Raw genomic sequence first — 24,315 nt, forward strand, 5'->3', positions numbered from 1 at the left:
ATCTAGGTTTGGATTTATGAGCTAGATTGAGCTAGATTTTGATGAACATCAAGAGAGAACAAGAGAGAGATGAGTTTGATGCATGAAAGTTGAAAAATGAAAGTGTTTTGGTTGGTGAAGAAAAACGTGATCCTACCCTTGAATATAAGGTTCCATTAGTTTGTATTTTTGTTAGATATTTCATGCTAGTTGCCAAATGATGGTTCACACATGTTTAGGTGACTCATTAAGGCTGCTAAGAGCTGATCATTAAAGTGTATATACCAATAGTATATACGTCTAGAGGCTGGGTATTGTACGAGTATGAATACGGATTGAATACGAGTAAATTGTGTTTACTGTAGCAAATAGTTTTTTACTGTAGCAAATATTGTTTACTGTAGCAAATAGTGTTTTACTGTAGCAAATAGTGTTTTACTGTAGCAAATAGTGTTTTACTTGTACATCTTTGATTTAATTGTATCTCTTATATATATATATATATATATATATATATATATATATATATATATATATATATATATATATATATATATATATATATATATATAAAATAAAAACTTACATCATAAAAAAAAATAATAAAACGATTATATAATTATCACAAGTTATGACGTTCGTGAATCATTAGGCAAACTGAGTGGTCAATTGTCTACATGAAACTCATTTCAAATAATCAAGTCTTAACAAGTTTGATTGCTTAACATGTTGGAAACATTTAATCATGTAAATATCAATTTCATTTAATATATAATCATGAAAAAGTTCGGGTCACTGCAGAAACCATCCAACAGTTGCTGAACCTGCTGCATGAATGTTTCTTGTACAGCCGTGATCAACCGCCACCTGCAGCACCATAAACCCACCATTCAATCATCATCGTATTATATATTTTTTTTCAAAACATGCTGATGCGTTATTTTGTTTTCTATTTTGGGTCGAGTAACCATCGACCACCCATATCATCACCATGGTTTGTGCTACTGTTACCTTACATTTCTGTTTCCACTTCTTTTCCTTCGCGAACTGCAAACGTAAACCATCACCATTACAGTTTGATGTTGTTGCTACTTCTGTTCGTGTTTACTCACTATTAACATACCCAAAACTACCCTATGCACTAACCGATTACTTCTTGTTGTTCGTATCCTATTCGGTTACCAATCATCAAAACCAAAACCTCTTTTTATTTTTTTTTATTTTTTATAATTGATCGTTTATTGTTGCTGCTATGATGAACCAAAGAACCCAGGAACCATCTTCAACCATCATCTCCTTCTATTACAATTTAATTTCTTCTAAACCGATCACCATTAATATATGAAGTATTAATCACTTCCTGTTTATACATTGGATATAATCCAAGGACCACCATCCTTTTAACACCATGATCCGGCACCATCTTCAACAAACCCAACCCATCGATTGGTTGCTACGCATCACTTTTCTGCTTTCTGTGAGCAAACCCAACCAAAAACATTATGTTATTGTACGATCTTTTTCTATTTTTGCACCTGACGACTGTTACAATAAGATCGGTGATAACAGTGATGAGATGATGAAGAAACCCACAATAGAATGACGTATAATGATGATAAAGCTAAGTAATCATGTTGTCACGCGATCCTAATTGAATAAAGTAGAAAAACAAAATCCTTTTAATAAGCCGATCAAAACAACTGGGTCATTTAATCTGTAATGGGGTTGTGCTAATAATGGGCTGCTGTTAGGTTTCTAATTGGGTCACCAGGTTTCAGTTTTCTAATTTGGTCCAAAAAGATTATGATAGAAAATGGAAACCGATTGATGTTATGATGATGATAATTGGACAGACAAAACAATTATTAAAAGGAATTAATCCGTGATTTAAAATAGAAATGAATAAACTGAGCAATGGTTTGGAGTGTGGTTAGGTGACAAGAGGTCACGGGTTCGAGCTCGGGCTCTGGCAATTCTTTTTAAAAGCTTATTTTGAAAGGTAGTCTAATTATTATTATTGTATTTGTTATTGTTATTATTATTATTGTCATTATTATTATTATTATTATTATTATTATTATTATTATTATTATTATTATTATTATTATTATTATTATTATTATTATTATTATTATTATTATTATTATTATTATTAGGTATTAAGTATTATTATCAAAACTATTATTTTCATTATCATTATTATTAAACTTATCATTTTTATTAAAAACTACTATTATTATTATTAGTATCATTTTATTAAAATTATTATTTTATTATCATTATCATTATTATTATTATTATTATTATTATTATTATTATTATTATTATTATTATTATTATTATTATTATTATTATTATTATTATTATTATTATTATTATTATTATTATTATTATTATCATCATCTTCATCATTACTAATATTATTTTTAATACATATAACGTAGAAAAATTAATATTTTTATTTATAAAAAAATATATATATTAAATGAATATATGAAACATATAAGTTATTAATATAAAAAAGATATAACTAATAAATTTATATATATATATATATATATATATATATATATATATATATATATATATATATATATATATATATATATATATATATATATATATATATAAATTTGTTTAATTACAATTATATGTGTTAATATATATATAAATGATATGGGTTCGTGAATCTGAGGCCAACCCTGCATTGTTCAGTATCGTCGTATGCATATTTTTACTACAAAATATCGTATCGTGAGTTTCATTTGCTCCATTTTTAATTGCTTTTGCAATATATATTTTGGGCTGAGAATACATGCAATATTTTATAAATGCTTTACGAAATAGAGACAAGTGATTAAAAATGATATTCTGCGGATTGATGTGCTAGGTAATTTAGTTATATGTTTTAAGAACATGTAAGCGCGAATTCTAAAGATAGATCTATCGGGCTTAACACCCCCATCCTGTAGGCTGCACTAGACATTAGAGCTAGTGGGCGGATGTTTAGTACTTCGAGGAATATTTATTAGCACCGGTGTACATATCCATCTTTGCGAAGATGACTTATTATATTATTATTAAGGTTGGTTACCGAGGCCTCAACATAAGCAGATCGGTTTTATACACTTGCGAGTGTACATATATTTATAAACGGAAATCTTGTGGTCTATTAAAATATTGAAATGATTCTTATGATAAACCTATGAACTCACCAACTTTTTGGTTGACACTTTTAAGCATGTTTATTCTCAGGTATGAAAGAAATCTTTCGCTGTGCATTTGCTCATTTTAATGATATTACTTGGAGTCATATATGGCATATTTAGGTCAGTACCTCGCAATGGGACCAGATGTTGATAACTTCGTCCAGGTGGATTAGGACGAGTTCTGACAAACATCCTTTGTACCTTGACGATTAAAATAAGCGTTTAATCATCTAAAAACACAATTCTCTTGAAACCACCTCGAATTAATAACCGATGATTCAGATATGGTAGCATTAAATGCAGAGGAAACAGTAAAATTGTAGAAGGTCTAAATGGCCAAAAGTTTGATTATAAAGAATGGAATGTTGGGAACGCTCGATAGAAAATTTGGTACTGAAAAATGGATTGAGCTAACCATGAAGGAGACCAAGGACAAATACAAGTACCAAACTATGTATTCAAAGAATCCAGGAAATTCTGGATCCGATGAAATCTCTAGAGAATATCTTGCTCCGAAGTCATGTTGAAATCTTGCGGAAAATTTTTCTTCATCAACTTTCAAACTTAGAAATTTCAAAATATCATCATAAATATCTTCGATATTTCTGATGATATTTTCATAAATATTCTCGTCCAAAATTATATACATCTTCATGCTATCTGTATTACATTATATTGGAAACTTCTGTATAACCTAAGTATAAATTATGATTGAATTCCGGAGTAATGTTGGGAATTGAAGCACGAGTTAGTATAATATAATGATGCCCGACTAACGTGATTATATTACAGTAAGACATGTTGAGTTTCTAATGGAACGTGATGATGGTTCACAGATCATACCCTCATCGTGTGCCATGTTACACAACTCTTTCATTCTATTTAACCTCAAAACATATCAAGATCATATTTTCTTGATAGTTCTATCTTTCTCGGATATTCTGGTAATTTGAAAAAATAATTCGTGCTATTACCGTTCCTTTCTACTTAATATATTATAATCATTCGAAACTCCATACCTACGAATTCTGGATCATTATTTTCTTGACTTGAAGTCGGGAAGAGAAAACAAAAGCATGGAACTTCTAAATAAGGGAATATATAAAGTCCAACAACAACACAGGAATTACAAACCATGTATATCAATACGTATAGCAATATAAAGACACGAGAGAATGAAAAAAAAATACTATACCCCCAAGGTAATCGTAGAAGTGAATAGATTCCTCTGGTGGTAAATGGAAAGAAAGAATGACAGATGCGATAGTCAGGAAAATATTAAAAATCAGAACTAGATTTAACATTTTCAAAATTTTTTAGAAGTATGAAATGAGGAAGAAAGTGTAGGAGTGGTGAGAATAATGAAACGGAAGAAGCTAATATATAGCAAGATGTCAGACGTAGTAATCGAGACAGATTACCGCATTAAATTACATAGGATACTAATTTCCTTAATTACCGAAAAATCAAATCTTTTATAGATTTCGAAGATTATCTCTAAATTCCTTAAATTCCGGAAATCCACCGTAACTACGTCAAAAGTTAAACCTCTATCTCAATCTTTTGTGACAGCTTCACTCGTACGCATCACATAATCGAATCGTTTTATATATATTAATCAATAATGATAAAACTCTATTTACAACTAATATTCATCATGAAAACATTTTTATTGTTAGCCATGATGACCTCACTCAATTTTCGGGACGAAATTTCTTTAACGGGTAGGTACTGTGACGACCCGAAAATTTCCGACCAAATTTAAATTTAAACTTAATCTTTATATTATATTGACACGATAAGCAAAGTCTGTAATGTCGAGTCTCAAAATTTTTGGACTGTTTCATATATTCAATTGATCTTTGGCTGTTCCCGATGATTCACGAACTTGTACTTGTAAATAAATATGTATATATATATATAAATGTAATATATATAAAATGTATAAGTATCAAATATTTAAATAATGTTATCATATAATGAATGATATAATTACATAATTAATAGATTGTAATATTAATATATTAAATGTAGTTACAAGTTAAAATATAATTGTTATACTAATATTATTATTACTTTCATTATTAATATAAAAATTAGTATTAGCTATTTTATTATTTTCAATATAAAATATATGAAAGTTAACACATGTAATCTTTTATATCATTATTATTACTAAAAATTATCATTTTTATTCCAAAATAATAATTATTATTATTATTTCTATTACTTTTAATCATTATTCTTATTATTATTAGTATTACTTGGATATTATTAATATTATTATTATTAATATACCTAATTATTTGTTAATACAAATTATATATAGTAATGAAATATAAATACAGATATATGTATATACAGATATATAAAAACACACACACACACACACACACACACACACACACACACACACACACACACACACACACACACATATATATATATATATATATATATATATATATATATATATATATATATATATATATATATATATATATATATACAGATACAATATACAAATCAGTATTTTTGTATTTATTAAATTTAGATTGAATACGGATTAAAACACATAATCAAATCTGTTTCACGTTCCTATCATCTTTATCCAAATTTTGTTTCATGTCTCTGAAAGAGTTAAACAACCAAATCGATCGTACAATTCTGTTAGAAATCACAATCGACTTTTATAAAATTTCTTCATCTTCTACTCATGATTTGTACTATATCTGATTCGTATCGATCTTCATTCGTAGATACAAAACAAAATGTTGGGAAATAAATATCAAATAGTGTACGAATCTGTTTTCAATCCCTATCTGCTTTATTCCTTTTTTTGTGTGTTTCTCCATGACTCAAATATTGTTGTCGACTCCCTCAATGGTATATAACAATTATACCATTTTCTTCATGTGGATCACCATTTAACTTACAAAATATATTCTTTACAATTACCTCAACCATTGAACCACAATCACCAACGATTATAATATTTCTGTTGTCACCGAAGAAATAACATCAATAACAACCATCACCTTCAGCATCTTTTTCACTATATAGATACATACATACGTACAAACCTTCATCTTCTAAGCCACCATCGATCACCAAATTCTTCTATTTTCTTCACGAAACACCATCACCTTGCACCGTGTCCGCCACCTTGGAACCCCATGAAAATCCATATAACTCGCCATCTTACTTTCTTTCCTTTCTCTCTCTATCTCTCTCTTTCTTTGCAAACATAAACCTTCATCAGTTAAACACCACCCTTTCTGTTTGTTTCGCTATTATTATTGCTGCTCGAATTATTGTGTTACGCTATAACTATTGCAGCTTCTGTTTTCTACTTCTGCTAAAATGAAAGAATGATGGTGATGATTTAATAGCTGATAGTGCTCCAAATGAACATATATTTAGGCATAATATCCTTCCAATATGTAAAGCTTTTAGTTGCAATTGTTCTATTTTTATGTAATATTCGTTTAAATAAATAAGTGCGAAGACACAAGAAGAAAACGACGATTTAAAGACGCAAATGATCAAAAAGCTCAAATGAACAAGATATAATTCAAGTGATTTCATTTATTGATAAGAAACGTCTAAAAATGACAAGAGTACGAGCTGCGGAACGCAAAGTACACGATATCTACGCGTACGAAAGACGTTCGAAAATCCGGAACCGGGACATAAACCGAGCATCAACGCGTGAGTCAACGGACCTAAAATTACAAATCAACTATGCACATAAATATAATATAATATATATATAATTATATAAATTATATATATTATATTATATAATTAAATATAACGTCGACAAGCTAGCAAACAAATCATTATGAGCTGGAATCTGAAGCCATGCGATTGCATGGCCTGTAAGCACAATTTCCATGCAATCGTATGGGGCCAAAAGTCAGGCCAAGTGCTATAAATTGCAACATTTTTAGCCGAGTTTTACACATCTTTTTCTTTTCCTTCTCTGTAACGAAAACACACACACGTATATATATATATATATATATATATATATATATATATATATATATATATATATATATATATATATATATATATATATATATATATTTATAATATTAAGTTTAAATTAAGTTTAATAATAATTGGGTTATTGTATGAAATGTTTTAAGGTTTTATAAGACCGAACTCTGTCCGTGTAACGCTACGCGATTAAATACCACTGTAAGCTATGTTCTTCCTTTTTAAATTAATGTCTCGTAACTAAGTTATTATTATGCTTATTTGAGCCGAAGTAATCACGATGTTAGACTAAATATTATGATGGAGTTATTGGATTTTGTACCATAATTAAGGTTTGGGCAAAAGACCGACACTTGTGGAAATTGGACTATTGACTATTAATAGATAGGGGTATTGTCTAATCGAGTGACAACTCATTGGAGTCTGTCGAACCTATCTTCAAATTAATTAACCTAATAATTAATAATGATTATGATTGACCTATTTAGTGACCTTCATACGGAATCTATTATAATCATTTAATTAATTATTCGGGTTGGGTAATTGATTATTCAAACTGATCAAGTGGGTAAATTAATATTCATATCTAATCAAAACAAGGGTGGATTACATACAGTGATAACTGGTGTAATTGTTGACAGAAGTGATAACTGCGTCACAGTTTAAATCATTAATTAGTTGGATTATTTGACTTCGGGTATAAGGGTAATTTGATGAGGACACTCGCAATTTATATTTATGACCGATGGACTATTATAGACAAAAACCAGATAGACGTATCAAATAAACCAGGACAAAGGACAATTAACCCAGAGTAATAAATTAAAATCAAAACGTCAAACATCATGATTACGGAAGTTTTAAATAAGCATAATACTTTTATTTCATATTTCATCGTACTTTTATTTTCTGTCATTTCATTTAACGCACTTTTAATTATCGCAACTTTAAATATTGTTATTTATTTTACGCACTTTAATTATTGTCATCTATCTTTACGCTTAAAATATAAAATCGACAAACCGATCATTAAATGGTAAAACCCCCTTTTATATAATATTATTACTACTTATATAATTATATATATTTTATATAAATATAGTTTATAAAAATATAGTACGTATCACTAGATCCCTGTGGAACGAACCGAACTTACTAAAAACTACACTACTCTATGATTAGGTACACTGCCTATAAGTGTTGTAGCAAGGTTTAAGTATATCCCATCTATATAAATAAATAAAACTTGTGTAAATTGTATCGTATTTCGTAATAAAAATAATAGTATTTCGTATACACCGCTGCACACATCAATAGCGCAAGATAAATAATGATGATCGTGGAAATAGTGATAAGTAATCAAACTTTTGCATATCTTTTGATTTATTTATACTACAAATTAATAGATTATATTACAACTTGGAGGAGATGATTTTCCGTTAAAGGTTGCTACTTTGTTTTCCTTTGGCCGACAAACTTTACACTAGGAATACCCCACTTCAATTGGTGCAACTTGTGTTTCTACCTCTAAAGTAACGGCTTTATGAATTCTATATACATTCTTTTCTTTTCTATTTCATTCGAGCTGCCATGTTGACCGAATACCCCTACTGCTACCTTGTTTTCTTTTCCTTCTAATCGATTGAAACAATCACCTAAACAGACACCTGCAACCTGCTGCAACTTTCATTATCGCTGTTTCTGTCACACTACAACTGAATACCGATTGTTTCTGTTGGAAATTAAATATGGGAATAAGGATGAAGTTTAAGAGAATGATAATTGCTGTAATGATTAAAGTGAAAGTGAGGGTTCGGTGGGAATATGGTGGGTCAGCCGATGCCAATTCATCTCTATTTCACGTGTACTCCTTTTTCTGTATTCCTTTCTTTATTTTTTTATCCAGCCGACAAGAAAAGCTGATGTAATATACGGGCGATAAAATCTAATTATTTAGGCCGTCATGTTAGTTGGGCCGTACTCCTGCAGTTGGGCCGAGATTTACTGTGTTGGGCCACCGTGTACCTAGTTTTTCTGTTGGGCTGAAAGCCCAAATTGGTTAGGAGGAATGATGAAAATTGTAATCGATATCTGATGATGATGTGAAGGTGATTATGATGATACTTAATATGAAAACGATAATGAAAATGATTATGATTATGATTATGATCATGTCGTGGTCATGATTAAAGATGATGAGACGTTATGAGAAGATGGATAACAAAAATGATTATGGGAATGATAGTGATAATGATATACGTATTATGAAAGTGATGATTATGATAATATTAGATTAAGATTATGATCCATAAATGATGATGTTAATGGATCATGACGATATTAATGATGATGAGAAGATGATATAGATGTGATTGATGTTGATGAAAATGGAGTTTTTAAGTTAAGAAGAAGAAGAAGGCATGAAGCATAATAGTTAGAAGAAATTAAAGTGTTAATTAAAAACAGAAAATAAGAAATGGAGCAACGGTTAAGGATGTTATCGGGATGTCGTGGGTTCAAACCCGGACTTGGGCATTTTTTTTAGAACTACTTCTTGAGGTAGTTTACTTATTACTTATTATTATTATTATTGTTATTATTATTATTATTATTATTATTATTATTATAATTATTATTATTATTATTATTATTATTATTATTATTATTATTATATTAATTAACATTAATTACTATCTAGTATTATTAATAAGTATTATTAGTATTAAGAGTTAGGATCAAAATTATAATATTTATTGTAACAATAATACAACTTTTTATTATTTATTATCATTATTATTAAAATTAATATTTTTATTATCATTATTATTATTTTTATCATTATTATTATTAGTATTAACATTATTATTAATATCTTTATCATTTTTAATATTATTACTATCATTATTATTACTTTTACCATTATTATTATTACAACTATATTATTATTATTATTATCAGTATTACTATTAATATTATTATTATAAAAGTTAGTTATATAAAAATATACTTAATAAAACTACATTTTATAAATTATTTATTTAAAGTATATAAAGTAAATATATCTAAGTTAATAATGAAGCACATGAATTATTAAAACTAACAGTTATATTAATAATAATACATAAATTTATTTGACTTCAATTATATGTGTTAATATATATACATGATATAGGTTCGTGAATCCGAGGCCAACCTTGCATTGTTCAGTATCGTCGTATGCATATTTTTACTACAAAATATCGTATAGTGAGTTCATTTGATTCCCTTTTACTCTTTACATTTTTGGGACTGAGAATACATGCGCTGTTTTGATAACTGCTTTATTAAATGCCTTTGAAATATATTTTTGAACTGAGAATACTTGAAATGCTTTTATAAATGTTTGACGTGATATGACACAAGCAAAACATTCCTCGAATGAATTATTATGCAGACAGAAGTTCTGTTGATTATTATTGAATTAGTTCGACGTTATAATTGCCACTAATTGTTGTGAATATTTCCCCTGATTATTATTGCTTGGTAACCTAAGAATCAGAAAACGGGTATGGCCCTAATTCACGCGAATCCTAAAGGTAGCTACCGGGTTTAACACCCCCACCCAGAATGTTAACTAGACGGAAGGGCTAGTGGGCGTGGTGTTTAGTAATTCGAAGTTTATATATTATACAGACGAGATGTCCTGTTTTGGGGATATTATTGACGCGCATTATATGTTAAGGTCGGTTACCATGTTGAGCAATGAAATCAAAGTGAATGTTATGTATCGAGAGAATGATTTTATACACAGGTTATGTGTATGTTATTTTTGTGCACGAGATATGTGTACGGTTATTAAAAATCGCGAGGTAACCTACGGGGGAGAAAAGGATAAGAACCTACTCTGCCAAGCATTATGAAAACTGGTTTCGTACACGAGATAGGTGTACTGAATTAAAATCTTGTGGTCTATCAAAATGATGAATTTTATTGTTTATGATAAACCTATGAACTCACCAACCTTTTGGTTGACACTTTTAAAACATGTTTATTCTCAGGTATTAAAGAAATCTTCCGCTGTGTATTTGCTCATTTTAAAGATATTACATGGAGTTGTTAATGGCTTATAGAGGTCAGAACCTCGCAATGGGACCATCTGTTGAAGACTTCGTCCATGTGGATTAGGATGGGTCGTTTCAAGTTTGTCCATCGTATCAGTTTCCTTCATGGCTAGGAAGTGTGCAGATTTGGTAAGACGGTAAATAATAACCCAGATGGTATCATATCCGCCTACCGTCTTCGGTAGTTTCATAATGAAGTCCATTGTTATCCTTTCCCACTTCCATTGCGGGATTTCTGGTTGCTGAAGTCACCCAGATGGTCTTTGATGTTCGGCCTTAACCCTCGAACAAGTCAAACACTTCCCAACGTAAGTAGCAACATCCTTCTTAAGATTGGGCCACCAATACTGTTCCTTGAGATCGTGCTACATCTTACCGACTCCTGGATGAATCGAATATCTTGACTTGTGGGCTTCGTCTAGAATAAGGCTTCGTAAATCCCCATAACTAGGCACCCAAATCCTTCCGGCGAAATATCAGAGTCCAGTCTCCTTGACTTCGAATCGAGAGACAAGAATGTTCAAGTGCTCACGAGAAATTTTCTCCTCCTCAAGAGCCTCATCTTGAGATACGCGGATCTGTCTATTGAGATTCGAATGGATGGTGATGTTCAAGGCTCGGACACGAAGAGGTACCATTCTCTCCTTTCGGCTTAAGGCATCGGCTACAACATTTGTCTTGCCGGGATGGTAACGGAGTTCACAATCATAATCGTTCAACGTCTCAATCCACCGTCGCTATCTCATGTTCAGTTACTTCTGATCGAATATGTGTTGGAGGCTTTTGTGGTCGATGAAGATAGTGCTCTTGGTTCCATAAGGATAATGTCTCCACAGTTTGAGTACAAAGACAACGACACCAAGCTCGAGATCGTGAGTCATGTAGTTTCGCTCGTGAATCTTCAGTTATCGGGAGGCGTAAGCAATAATCTTTGTTTGTTGCATCAACACGCAACCAAAACCATGTTTCGAGGCGTAGCAATACACAACGAAGTCGTCACTGCCTTCGGGAAGGGACAAGATAGGTGCGGAGGTTAACTTCTGCTTCAGGGTTTAGAATGCCGACTCTTACTCAGCAGCCCAAGCGAATTTCTTCCCTTTGTGAGTCGATGCGGTTAATGGTCGTGCAATCAGAGAGAAAACTTCGATGAACCTTCGGTAATAACCTCCGAGGCCTAAAAATTGACGGATATGAGTCGGAGTAGTGGGGGTTTTCCACTTGCTGATGGCTTTGATTTTTGCAGGATCAACTTTGATACCCTGATCGCTTACAACATGACCCAGAAATTGAACTTCCTTCAATCAAAATTCACACTTGGAGAATTTGGCGTAGAGTTGCTCTTGTCTCAAGAGTTCAAGCACAAGTCGAAGATGTTGCTCGTATTCTTCTTCACTCTTGGAATAGATGAGGATATCATCTATGAAGACGATAACGAATTTGTCCAAGTACGGCTTGCATACGCGATTCATGAGATCCATAAACATGGCAGGTGCGTTGGTTAAACCAAATGGCATCACAAGAAACTCATAATGACCATAACGAGTTCGGAACACAGTCTTAAGTACATCGCTCTCCTTCACCCTTAACTGGTGATAACCTGATCGCAAATCGATCTTAGAGTAAACGCTTGATCCTTGCAGCTGATCGAAAAGATCGTCAATTCTGGGAAGGGGATATCGGTACTTGATTGTTAACTTGTTGAGTTCGCGGTAATCAATACACATGCGGAAAGATCCATCCTTCTTCTTTACAAACAAAACAATAGCGCTGATAGTGCTCCAAATGAACATATATTTAGGCACAATATCCTTCCAATATGTAAAGCTTTTAGTTGCAATTGTTCTATTTTTATGTAATATTCGTTTAAATAAATAAGTGCGAAGACAAAAGAAGAAAACGACGATTTGAAGACGCAAATGACCAAAAAGCTCAAATGTACAAGATATAATTCAAGTGGTTCAATTTATTGATGAGAAACGTCCAAAAATGATAAGAGTACAAGCTGCAAAATGCAAAGTACAAGATATTAAATAGTACGCAAGGACGTTCGAAAAACCGGAACCGGGACCTGAGCCAACTATCAACACGCGACGGAACGGAGCTAAAATTACAAGTCAACTATGCACAAGAATATAATATAATATTTAAATAATTATATAAATTATTTATATATTATATATTATATTAAATAAAATCGACAAACTAGCAAACAAAAAAATATGTGAGCTGGATCTGACGGCCATGCGATCGCATGAGAAATAGGCATAAAACTCATGCGAGTGCATGAGCCCATGCGAGTGCATGAGATTTTCACTAAAATCTCATGCGAACTGTAGCAGGTCACATTCTATAAATTCAGCATTTTTCGGACGAGTTATACACCTTTTTTTTAATCTCTCTTTATCTCTATGTAATATGTGACGATCGCTCCAAATCCATATGGACGAACACGTCATTCATCGATTTCATTGCGAGGTATTTGACCTCTATATGATACGTTTTGTAAACATTGCATTCTTTTGAAAAGACACACCATAAATGAATATTTAAATCAAAGGTTTTTGACATATGATTATTTCTACATATAGACAATCACCGTAAATAATAGTTTACAATAGTAATTCCGTTGACAATGCAGTCAAAATAAGATACATGGTGATGATTTGGTGAATGCAACGTTTCCTTGATAAATATGCCATGTAAAACTCCATGCACATAGCTTGTCTAACATATAAGCAAACATCGGAAGACTTCTAGGGAACCTGGGAATAAACATGCTAACAAGTGTCAACACAAAGGTTGGTGAGTTCATAGTTTTAGTGTTTCGCATAATCTGTATATAAAGGTGGATCACAAGATTTCAGTTGTTTCATCCAGAAACGTTTATCAAAATATTCTACAAAATTGAGCACCCTGGTAACTAAACTTAACGTATATATAATTTGTACCCTTTGTATAATCATCTTAATAATACATGCAAACCAACGTGTACGCTTCTCAAATAGCATACGTCCGTTAAAAGGCTAGTGCTCTAGCTCGGACGGGGATATCAAGCCCTATGGATCCATATACTACTACTCGCGCCCACCAGTTCTTATAACCGGCAGTTACTAGTTACCAAAGCTAATGGATTTTCGGTTCAAACTCAGTGTAGAATTTAGTATGTACTTGTATCCATTGTGTTTAAAATAAAGTGCATGTATTCTCAGCCCAAAAATATATATTGCAAAAGCAATTAAAAAGGGAGCAAATGAAACTCACCTTAGCAGCATATAAAGTCGTTCACCAAAATGTGACCGAAACTCGGAATGCAAAATTAACCGTCGATCTCAACCTAGAGAACATATGTTGGTCAATAAATGTCTATCAAGCTAGGTCTGGTCATAGTGTATCACAATTCTAATGCTCGAGATCGACATACAAAAGTTATCCAAAGTCGTTTCAAAAAGTCAATTTTGACAATAGTTCAACAAAACGATACGTGCTTTATATAAGAATTCATTTACTCGGCTGGTAATACTTAAAAATCCATTTTATCAATCTCGTAAACAAGTTGCTTAAATCTTAATTGTAGATTCAAAAGCAATTTGAATTAACGTCAATCATAATTCAGTTGATCATATCTTTTAATCCGTTCATCGAAACTATTCGATATCTAAATGAAAAGTTATTGATTTTTCGCCAGCTTTCCAAAAACATGCATATCATATACCTTTTATCAGTAATATATATATTTAATTCGTGATTCATCATAAACTGTTTAACGACGAAATTTAGCATACAAGCATGCACAAATATATATACTCGAGCACTAGACATGGATACACAATTAATATATAAAAGATAAAATATGAGTGCTTACGTATCAATATTGAGATTCAATATTGTAGGACAGTACGTAGACGTAACAGAGATGATAAACACTAGGTTTGACTTGCGAACAATAACCACGAAGATTACCCATAACCTCCATAGCTATAACCCATAATTTCCTTAGTTCTATCCCGCTCTAAAACCCATTTTGAAGGTGACACGCTAATAACCTCGTCGTAGTATTTTATGTATAATACTAATTAATAATACTAATAATAATAAGATTAATAATAATATTAATCTTAATAATAATAATAATAATAATAATAATAATAATAATAATAATAATAATAATAATAATAATAATAATAATAATAATATAAATAGTATAAATAAATACTTACGGAGTAATATTAAGAGTGTGAGAAAAACAGAACTGAAATCGTGCAATTTATAGAACCTTTTCTGAAAAAGCACCCCATGCGATCGCATGAGATTTGTGCTTCAAGGCCATGCGATCGCATGGCCCTCTGATCCATCTCACAAACTTTTGTTTTCTTGCTTGTCGACATATTTATTTATTAATATATAATATATATAATTTATATTAATTAATTATATATTATATTATATTCTCGTGCATAGTTGACTTGAAATTTTTGTTCCGATGTCTCGTACGTTGTCACTCGACTTATGCCCAGGTTCTGGTTTCTCGAACGCATTTTCGTATACTTAGAAAACTATCACTTTACGTTTCGTGACTCGTACCTTTGTTAAAATATAGTCTTAAATTATCAATAAACTATACCACTCAAAGTATATCTTAATCTTTCGAGTGTTTTGGACATTTACTTCTATAAATCATTGTCTCGTTATTTATTAATATAATAGTATTTATCAAACGTTTCATAACCAAGTTAATATCTATTCTTAATATTTATAAACACGTTTTAAAATACATATCACAATTTATTCATATATCTAATTCTAACAGTTAATATTCCTTATTATTGTATGTGTCCAAATTACGTTATTTAAACAAACACTTTACCATTTATTTCGAATACCGTTAAACATGAATGATTTCCCAAATCAACGTGGACCTCACAACAGAAACTCGTAATAATATTATAATTCTTAAGGGACTCAATAAATATCTTTTAATTCAATTGATTGGCAAAATCTTTTAACTCAGTAGTTAAATATATCAATCAGATATTCAAACCAACAAGTTTAATGCACAGTACCGTATACTCAACACTTTGTTACGTTTTCAAGTTATAGTATATGTATCTATTTACATATAAGTGTTCGTGAATCGTTGAGAACAATCGAAGGGTAATTGAATAGTTCAAAAGTTTTGAGATTCAGTTTAACAGACTTTGCTTATCGTGTCAGAAATATTAAACCATATCGAGAATTTGGTTCAGAATAAGTCGAAATTTTCCGGGTCATCACATAATATATAATTATAATTATAATTTTAATTATAATTAAGATTAATAATAAATTATGGTTTAGTTGGGTTAATGTAAGAAATATTTTACGGGTTTTAAAGTCGGAACTCTGTCCGTGAAACGTTACGCGATTAATCACCACTGTAAGCTATGTTCTTCCTTTTTAAATTAATGTCTCGTAACTAAGTTATTATTATGCTTATTTGAGCCAAAATAATCATGATGTTAGACTAAATATTAAGACGGGGTTATTAGATTTTGTACCATAATTAAGGATAATTGGTGTAATTGTTAACAAAGTATTAAAACCTTGGATTACGTGCAGTTGATAACCTGGTGTAATTATTAACAAAGTATTAAAACCTTGTTACAGTTCGAATCCCTAATTAGTTGGAATATTTGACTTCGGGAATAAGGTTAATTTGACGAGCATTTTATAATTATGACCAATGGATTATTATGGACAAAAACCAAATAGGTATCAAATAATCCAGGATAAAGGACAATTAACCCGGGTAATAAATTAAAATCAACACGTCGAACATCATGACTACGAAAGTTTAAATAAGCATAATACTTTTATTTCATATTTCATCGTACCTTTATTTACTGTCATTTTAATTACTGCAATTTACTTTATCGCAATTTAAATTCTGTCATTTATCTTTACGCTTTATTTAAAATCGACAAACCGGTCATTAAACGGTAAAAACCCCTTTTTATAATAATATTATTATTTATATATATATATATATATATATATATATATATATATATATATATATATATATATATATATATATATATATATATATATATATATATATATATATAGTTTTAAAAATATAGCGTTAAACTTGGCTAGTTCCCTGTTGACGAACCGGACTTACTAAAAACTACACTACTTTACGATTAGGTACACTGCCTATAGTGTTGTAGCAAAGTTTAGGTATATCCACTCTATAAATAAATAAATAACTTGTGTAAAATTGTATCGTATTTAATAGTATTTAGCAATAAAAATATAACTATTTCGTACACTACCCTGCACACATCAAGTTTTTGGCGCCGCTGCCAGGGAACGCCGAAGCGAAACGCTATATAAAAAAAAGATTTTTATTAAGCTTTAATTCATTTTTATAAAAATACGTTTTATATAATATAATAAAAAATATAAAAGAAAAAGAAAAATATATATATCTATATTTTTAAGTTTAGTTAAATTTGAAAAGTTTATATTTCTTTTTATTGTGAAAAGTTATTAAAACCAATAAGTAAATTTTTCTTATTTATAAGTTTTATATAAATATTTTACAAAAATTAAAAACAGAAAAAAAAGTATAACGTAAAAAATTTAAAACTGAAACGGGCCGATCATTGTTGCAGCCCAAAACCTTCGGCCTGGTATTCAAGTCCATGCGATCGCATGGTCAGACCAAAGAAACCTCATGCGGTCGCATGAGGTGAAAAGACAGCTCTGAATACCTTAGCTGTACGGATTAGGGTTAGGTTTTATTAATTATTATTATTAATTAATTATTAATTAGGGTTTTACTTATTTAATTAATTTTTAATTCTAGCTATAATATTTAATTTGTAATATTTAGTTTAAATTAGTGTTATTAATTATAAATTGATACTTTTATATTTTGTATTTTTTAGTTAAAGCGTAATTGTATATTTATCGTTCGTAATTAGTTTTAAACTTAGTATTTGCCGTAGTTAATTTATATTTCTAGATTTTTAGCCTTTGCCGTAAAATCCCTTAAGTGCATTTTCTTTAGATTAAGATCTAGGCACTTTAGAATTCTACGACGTCACTTATCGCTCTAATTTTAAATAGATTTTAGTGCCTTTTAAGTTATTGCCGTTTTGGATATAGATTTCCTTTTAAGCTTTAATACCTTTAGACGCAACTTTTAATATTTAGTTTTTAGACTTCTAAGTTTCGACGCTTTATTTTCTTATTTTTATTTTTCGACTGTTTGTTTTTCGACATTTGTTTTTCTATTTTTATTTTTTGACGTTTTTCGACGCACTCTTTTTCTTTCTCATTTCTACGCTCTAGTTTTTAGGACATAGAATTTTCTATTTCTTCTCTAAAATTTCAAAACGAAAAATTATTTTAAGCGGTTAAATTGATAGACATCCAAAATTTTATGATTCGTAGTAATAGTTGGATTTGTTAGCGGCAAGTTGTGGGCTTCCGATTTAAAGGGTCCTGGCTACCTGCTGCATCTATTGACTATTCGAAACGTGTGCAAAATCAGAAAAGTCTATTAATATGATAACTTAATTAATTTTTATCTTTTATAACTAATAGGATATTCTGTGAATGCACCGAGCAAAACGTTCACCACCTGTAACTCGATCAAGACATCTAGCCAACATTGTCGCTGTTGATTTTTCTCTAGAAACATCATCTAGTAATCCAAGTACTCCAACTCAAAATCCTGATAATCCATTTTTTGAACCCGAATTCAAAATTGAAAACCCGGAGGATATTCAAGGACAATTCCAAGATCCTGAACCACTAATCATTCCTCCTGAACCCAGAATCCTCTAGTGATTCAGATTCAACAAATTTAATTATGGAAGTAACGGAACCTCTAAGTATGGAAGATCGAATGAGAGCCACACGCACGGGCCAAGGTCACGCCATTATTAAGCCAGACATTAATGCGCCAGATTATGAAATCAATGGACAAATCCTACACATGGTAACTAATCAATGCCAATATAGTGGTACGCCAAAAGAAGATCCAAACGAACATCTTCGAACCTTTAATAGGATATGTACTCTATTTAAAATCCGAGAAGTGGAGGATGAACAGATCTATCTCATGTTATTTCCCTGGACTTTAAAGGGAGAAGCCAAAGATTGGTTAGAATCGTTACCTGAAGGGGCGATTGACACATGGGATGTCTTAGTTGAAAAATTTCTTAAACAATTCTTTCCGGCATCTAAAGCCGTCAGACTTCAAGGAGAAATTGTTACGTTCGCGCAAAAGCCAAAAGAAACATTATATGAGGCGTGGACAAGATTTGGAAAGTTGTTGAGAGGATGTCCGCAACACAGTTTAGATACTTATCAAATAGTACAAATATTCTACCAAGGTGTCGACGTTGCTACACGAAAAGACATCGACATAACAGCTGGTGGTTCCATTATGAAGAAAACCGCAACTGAAGCTCACAAGATAATTGATAACACAGCCTCCCACTCACATGAGTGGCACCAAGAAAAAGATATCTTTCGTTCATCTAAAGTGGCTAGAGCCGATTCTAGCCATGACTTTGATTCCGTTTCTGCAAAAATAGATGCTTTCGAGAGATGAATGGAAAAGATGACTAAAGATATTCACGCAATACGAAGTAGTTGTGAACAATGCGGTGGACCACACTTAATGAAAGATTGTCACATTGAGCAAACCATGGAACAACGTGAGAATGTTTCCTATATGAACCAAAGGTCGGGAAATAATTATCAAAATAATTATCAACCTCCAAGGCCAAACTTCAATCGAAATCAAAACATTCTTTACAATCCAAATGGACCCAATAATAACTCGTACAACCAACAAGGTCTGAATAACTAACCAACTCAAAACAACACTTTCAATCAACAAAGACCTGGCTTGTATAAACCACCACAACAAACCGAAGAGAAAAAGTCAAATCTGGAAGAAATGATGGCAAAGTTAATGGAATCTCAAACACAATTTATTTCATCTCAAACCCAAACAAATGAGAGGTTTGATCATTCATTAAGAACTCAACAAGCTTCCATTTTGAATCTAGAAAAACATGTAGGTACTCTTGCTAGCACGATGAGTGAGAGGGAACAAGGAAAGCTACCAAGTAATACTGAAGTAAATTCTTGGAATGAGAATGTTAATATGGTTTCAACAAATTCTGAAAAACCAGCATCAGAAGATGGGAAGGTTTTCGATGTGAGTAACAATGAAGAAGTTACAATACCACCACCACCACCCGAGTATGTAAAGCCAGTGGTGGCACCATACAGACCACCCATCCCGTTTCCAAGAAAAGGAGTTGAGTATGAGCAAGTGATAGGTAATAAAATTTGTGATACCTCTGGAAAGAAGAAGAAGAATAAGAAAGTACAAGAAACAAAAACCGTAAAGATAAACCCGGTGAAGGCAGTTCCACCAAAACCTCCACCCAGGGTGGGTGATCCATGTGAATTTATTGTTCTTCGTCTACTTAGTGATTGTGTCATGTATGATGCACTAGCAGATTTAGGTGCGAGTGTGAGTGTTATGCCTCTTTCATTATATAAGAGATTAGGAGTAGGTGAGTTAAGTCTAACAGAAATGAGTTTTCGACTCTTTGATCAAACCATTAGGCACCCAGTTGGAATTGCTGACAACCCACCTGTTCAAGTAGGTAATTTAACCTTTTTAGTCGAATTTATTGTCATTGACATAGAAGAGGACCCAAACATTCCTCTAATTTTAGGTCGACCATTCTTAGTATCCACCAGGGCGTTATTTGATGTACGAGAGGGTAGAATGACACTTAGTAATGATGAAAAATCGATCACCTTTGTAAGTCGAAAGTCTAAATCTCCACCAACCAAAACCGTTGAACCAACAAAAACGATTGGTAAGAACCATGTTGTTTTACCAACTCCAACGGTAGTGCTTAACAGTAATAAAATGCCTAAGTGTGGGGAAGATGAAGTAACGCCTAATGATGACTTGATAACAAAGAACCCCATTGTTGGTACGAAATTAAATGATCCCGTTATTAACAGTTCAATGAAGAAACTTATTAAACGGATTCGCGATGCTAGAACCAAGGGGAACTTTAAGTTATGTAACCGGTTAGTATCCAAACTTTCGCCTAAAGAAAAGGCGAAACTAATTGAATTTGTGGATATTACACATGAATCCGACCAATGGCTTAAAGCAAAAGTCACAGATATGCAAGTTGATTATGGTCCAAGAAAAATTGACGATGAAGTTTACCCCAATTTCGACACTACAGCTACCTAAGTGTGGGGAGATTCAAATGTTTTAAGAAATAATGTTGTCTAGGGTTAGTTGTTCTGTTCTCGTGTAGTTCCGAGAATGGAATCTGATTGGTCTTTTCCGCTAGCAGACACTAAAGAACTAGTTTTCTCCCCCCATTCTGAAATTTTGTTTTGTAGGTTTTGTATGAAATTAATATGCATTTTTAAATTTAAGTTTTGTGTGAATTTGAAAACAAAAATTACTTTATTTCATTAAGTTTAAAAAATGATTTCTAAAATTCATCGTAAGTTGAAGACTAGGTCATGGAACTGAAATTGCTTTACCCGAGGGCGGGGCGACAAATTTTGTTATCATTATTTTTAATATTATTGATCTAAAGTATACCAAAAAAAAAAACCAAAAATCTTTGCTTTTAAAACAATTGCTTTAAAAACGACAAATTTTAAATTTTGTCAAGGAACGGATTAGGTAAACATACCGAAACTACCTAAAGTAAAAGGAAACAAAATTTTAAAAATTATTCATTTAAATTGTTTTAATAAATAAAGGTTTTATATAAAATATATATATATATATATATATATTATCTTATATACAAAACAGGGTAAAACGACGCACTTTCAAATACTGACATTAAGTTCAGCAAAAGCTACTAATTTTGATGATAAGACGCAAAACATATGTGAAATTACAACAAAAGGAATGAACGATGAGGCGCGCCATCTATCATTCGACGAGCTTAGAAATTTCAAACTGGGTATTTTTAATCACTTTTCTACACTAATCACCCTCATGAATTTATAATTATAGTCTGATTTCATGCATATGAGGGCATTGCATGATCTCAAGTGTGGGGAAGGGTTATAAATTCTCTCGGGTTTACACTTAGTATAATTGCCAAATTTTGTGAAAAGTTGCAGTATTTTCAACTAAATGAATTTAAAATCATGTTTATACATATTTATGAATGATAAAACTAGGTGATAATACCGAAATTATTGTTACCTCGGAGAGAACATAAATGGAGAAACAACCCAAAACGTTAGAATTCATTTAGAATGAAATAGAGGAGAATAAAAAGGCAAAGAAAAATAAATAAATAAATAAAAGCTAAGTGTGGGAAGAATTTACCAAGTTCTTTAAAACACATATCACATATATTTGGTAAAGATTATTGCAGGTACTATTGTTTTGGACGATTTTAATCAGTTTTACCTAATTTACTGTAATATATTTGAAAGAAAGATGGATATACACGATGAATCAATTCCATCATTAAAAGGAAGTAAAGTCTTCCGAAAAAGACACGCGCTTCTTGATTTAGGTCAGGAAGTTGTCGTCCAGACCAGCTGTAGGTTGACGAAAAATCTAGAAAAGTCATCTCTAAAATCAGCAGGAAATCCACGGACCTCAGCATCAAACAGGGTCGCCAAGTGATCAGACTTATCCTAACCATGAGAGGATCTGTCTCGTAAAATGGGGAGGGCGCCGTGCAAATTAGCTTGATAAGACTAATGAATCAGACCCCCAGAAAGGATAATCTCCTTAAAGATTAAAAATCAGCTTTTAAGACTGATATTACTCAATCCTTGAGATTGACCTTAAAGATTGAGAATTACAAACTCATGGAATTCGATGATATCTAGACTCGAGCTTGAACGAGAAAATATTTTTATCAAAATTACAAACCGATTTGTTTTCCAGAAAACCTATTTTCAATGTGTTCATTACCATTGAACGTAAAATCCTAAGAATTCACCGAAATTCATTAGGTCACCTGAAGCAATTCGGGTGTCAACCGTAAGAACGGTGGTCGCATAGCATGGTCGAAGACAGGACCTTGTGCCAGACCGAAAAATTAAAGGGTGATCTTTACTATTGCTCCACCAAAGGATAGTAATTGCATCCGACACGTTTTAGACCATGAACAAAAGCATGTCACGGGACATCGCCTTAACAGTTGCTTGTTCAACGCTTTCCTTTACAACCGGACGGTAGTTTACCGAAAGGTAATATACGGAGCAAGTATACTGGACGTGTTGCTTTCTTAATACAAGGTTAGCAAGTGGGTGACACAAAACCATAAGTTTTGAGCTAAAATTTTCAAATCTGAAACCCACCAAACCTACAAAAATAATTTGCAAACACCGGTGAAGGGTTATTCCGGAAAACTTATCTAGGGTAAAAGCTAGAATGAATTTTCAAAAGATCAAATGTTTTCATAAAGATCCAATTTCCTTAAGGATCTAAATTTTATAAGTCATGTGGGACTGTAAACCACATCGTTACTATCATTGTTTATACCGCCGTATCAAAATCACTGATGTATAAAGTGTGAGAATAAAAAAGTGATTCGAGTGAAGTGTGATTTTAATTTCAAATTCTGTATTGCTTGAGGACAAGCAACGCTCAAATGTGGGGATATTTGATAGTTCTCCAAATGAACACATATTTAGGCACAATATCCTTCCAATATGTAAAGCTTTTAGTTGCAATTGTTCTATTTTTATGTAATATTCGTTTAAATAAATAAGTGCGAAGACAAAAGAAGAAAACGACGATTTGAAGACGCAAATGACCAAAAAGCTCAAATGTACAAGATATAATTCAAGTGGTTCAATTTATTGATGAGAAACGTCCAAAAATGATAAGAGTACAAGCTGCAAAACGCAAAGTACAAGATATTAAATAGTACGCAAGGACGTTCGAAAAACCGGAACCGGGACCTGAGCCAACTATCAACGCGCGACGC

This window comes from Rutidosis leptorrhynchoides, chromosome 6, assembly GCF_046630445.1.
Source record: "Rutidosis leptorrhynchoides isolate AG116_Rl617_1_P2 chromosome 6, CSIRO_AGI_Rlap_v1, whole genome shotgun sequence".
In the NCBI taxonomy this organism is placed as follows: Eukaryota; Viridiplantae; Streptophyta; class Magnoliopsida; order Asterales; family Asteraceae; genus Rutidosis; species Rutidosis leptorrhynchoides.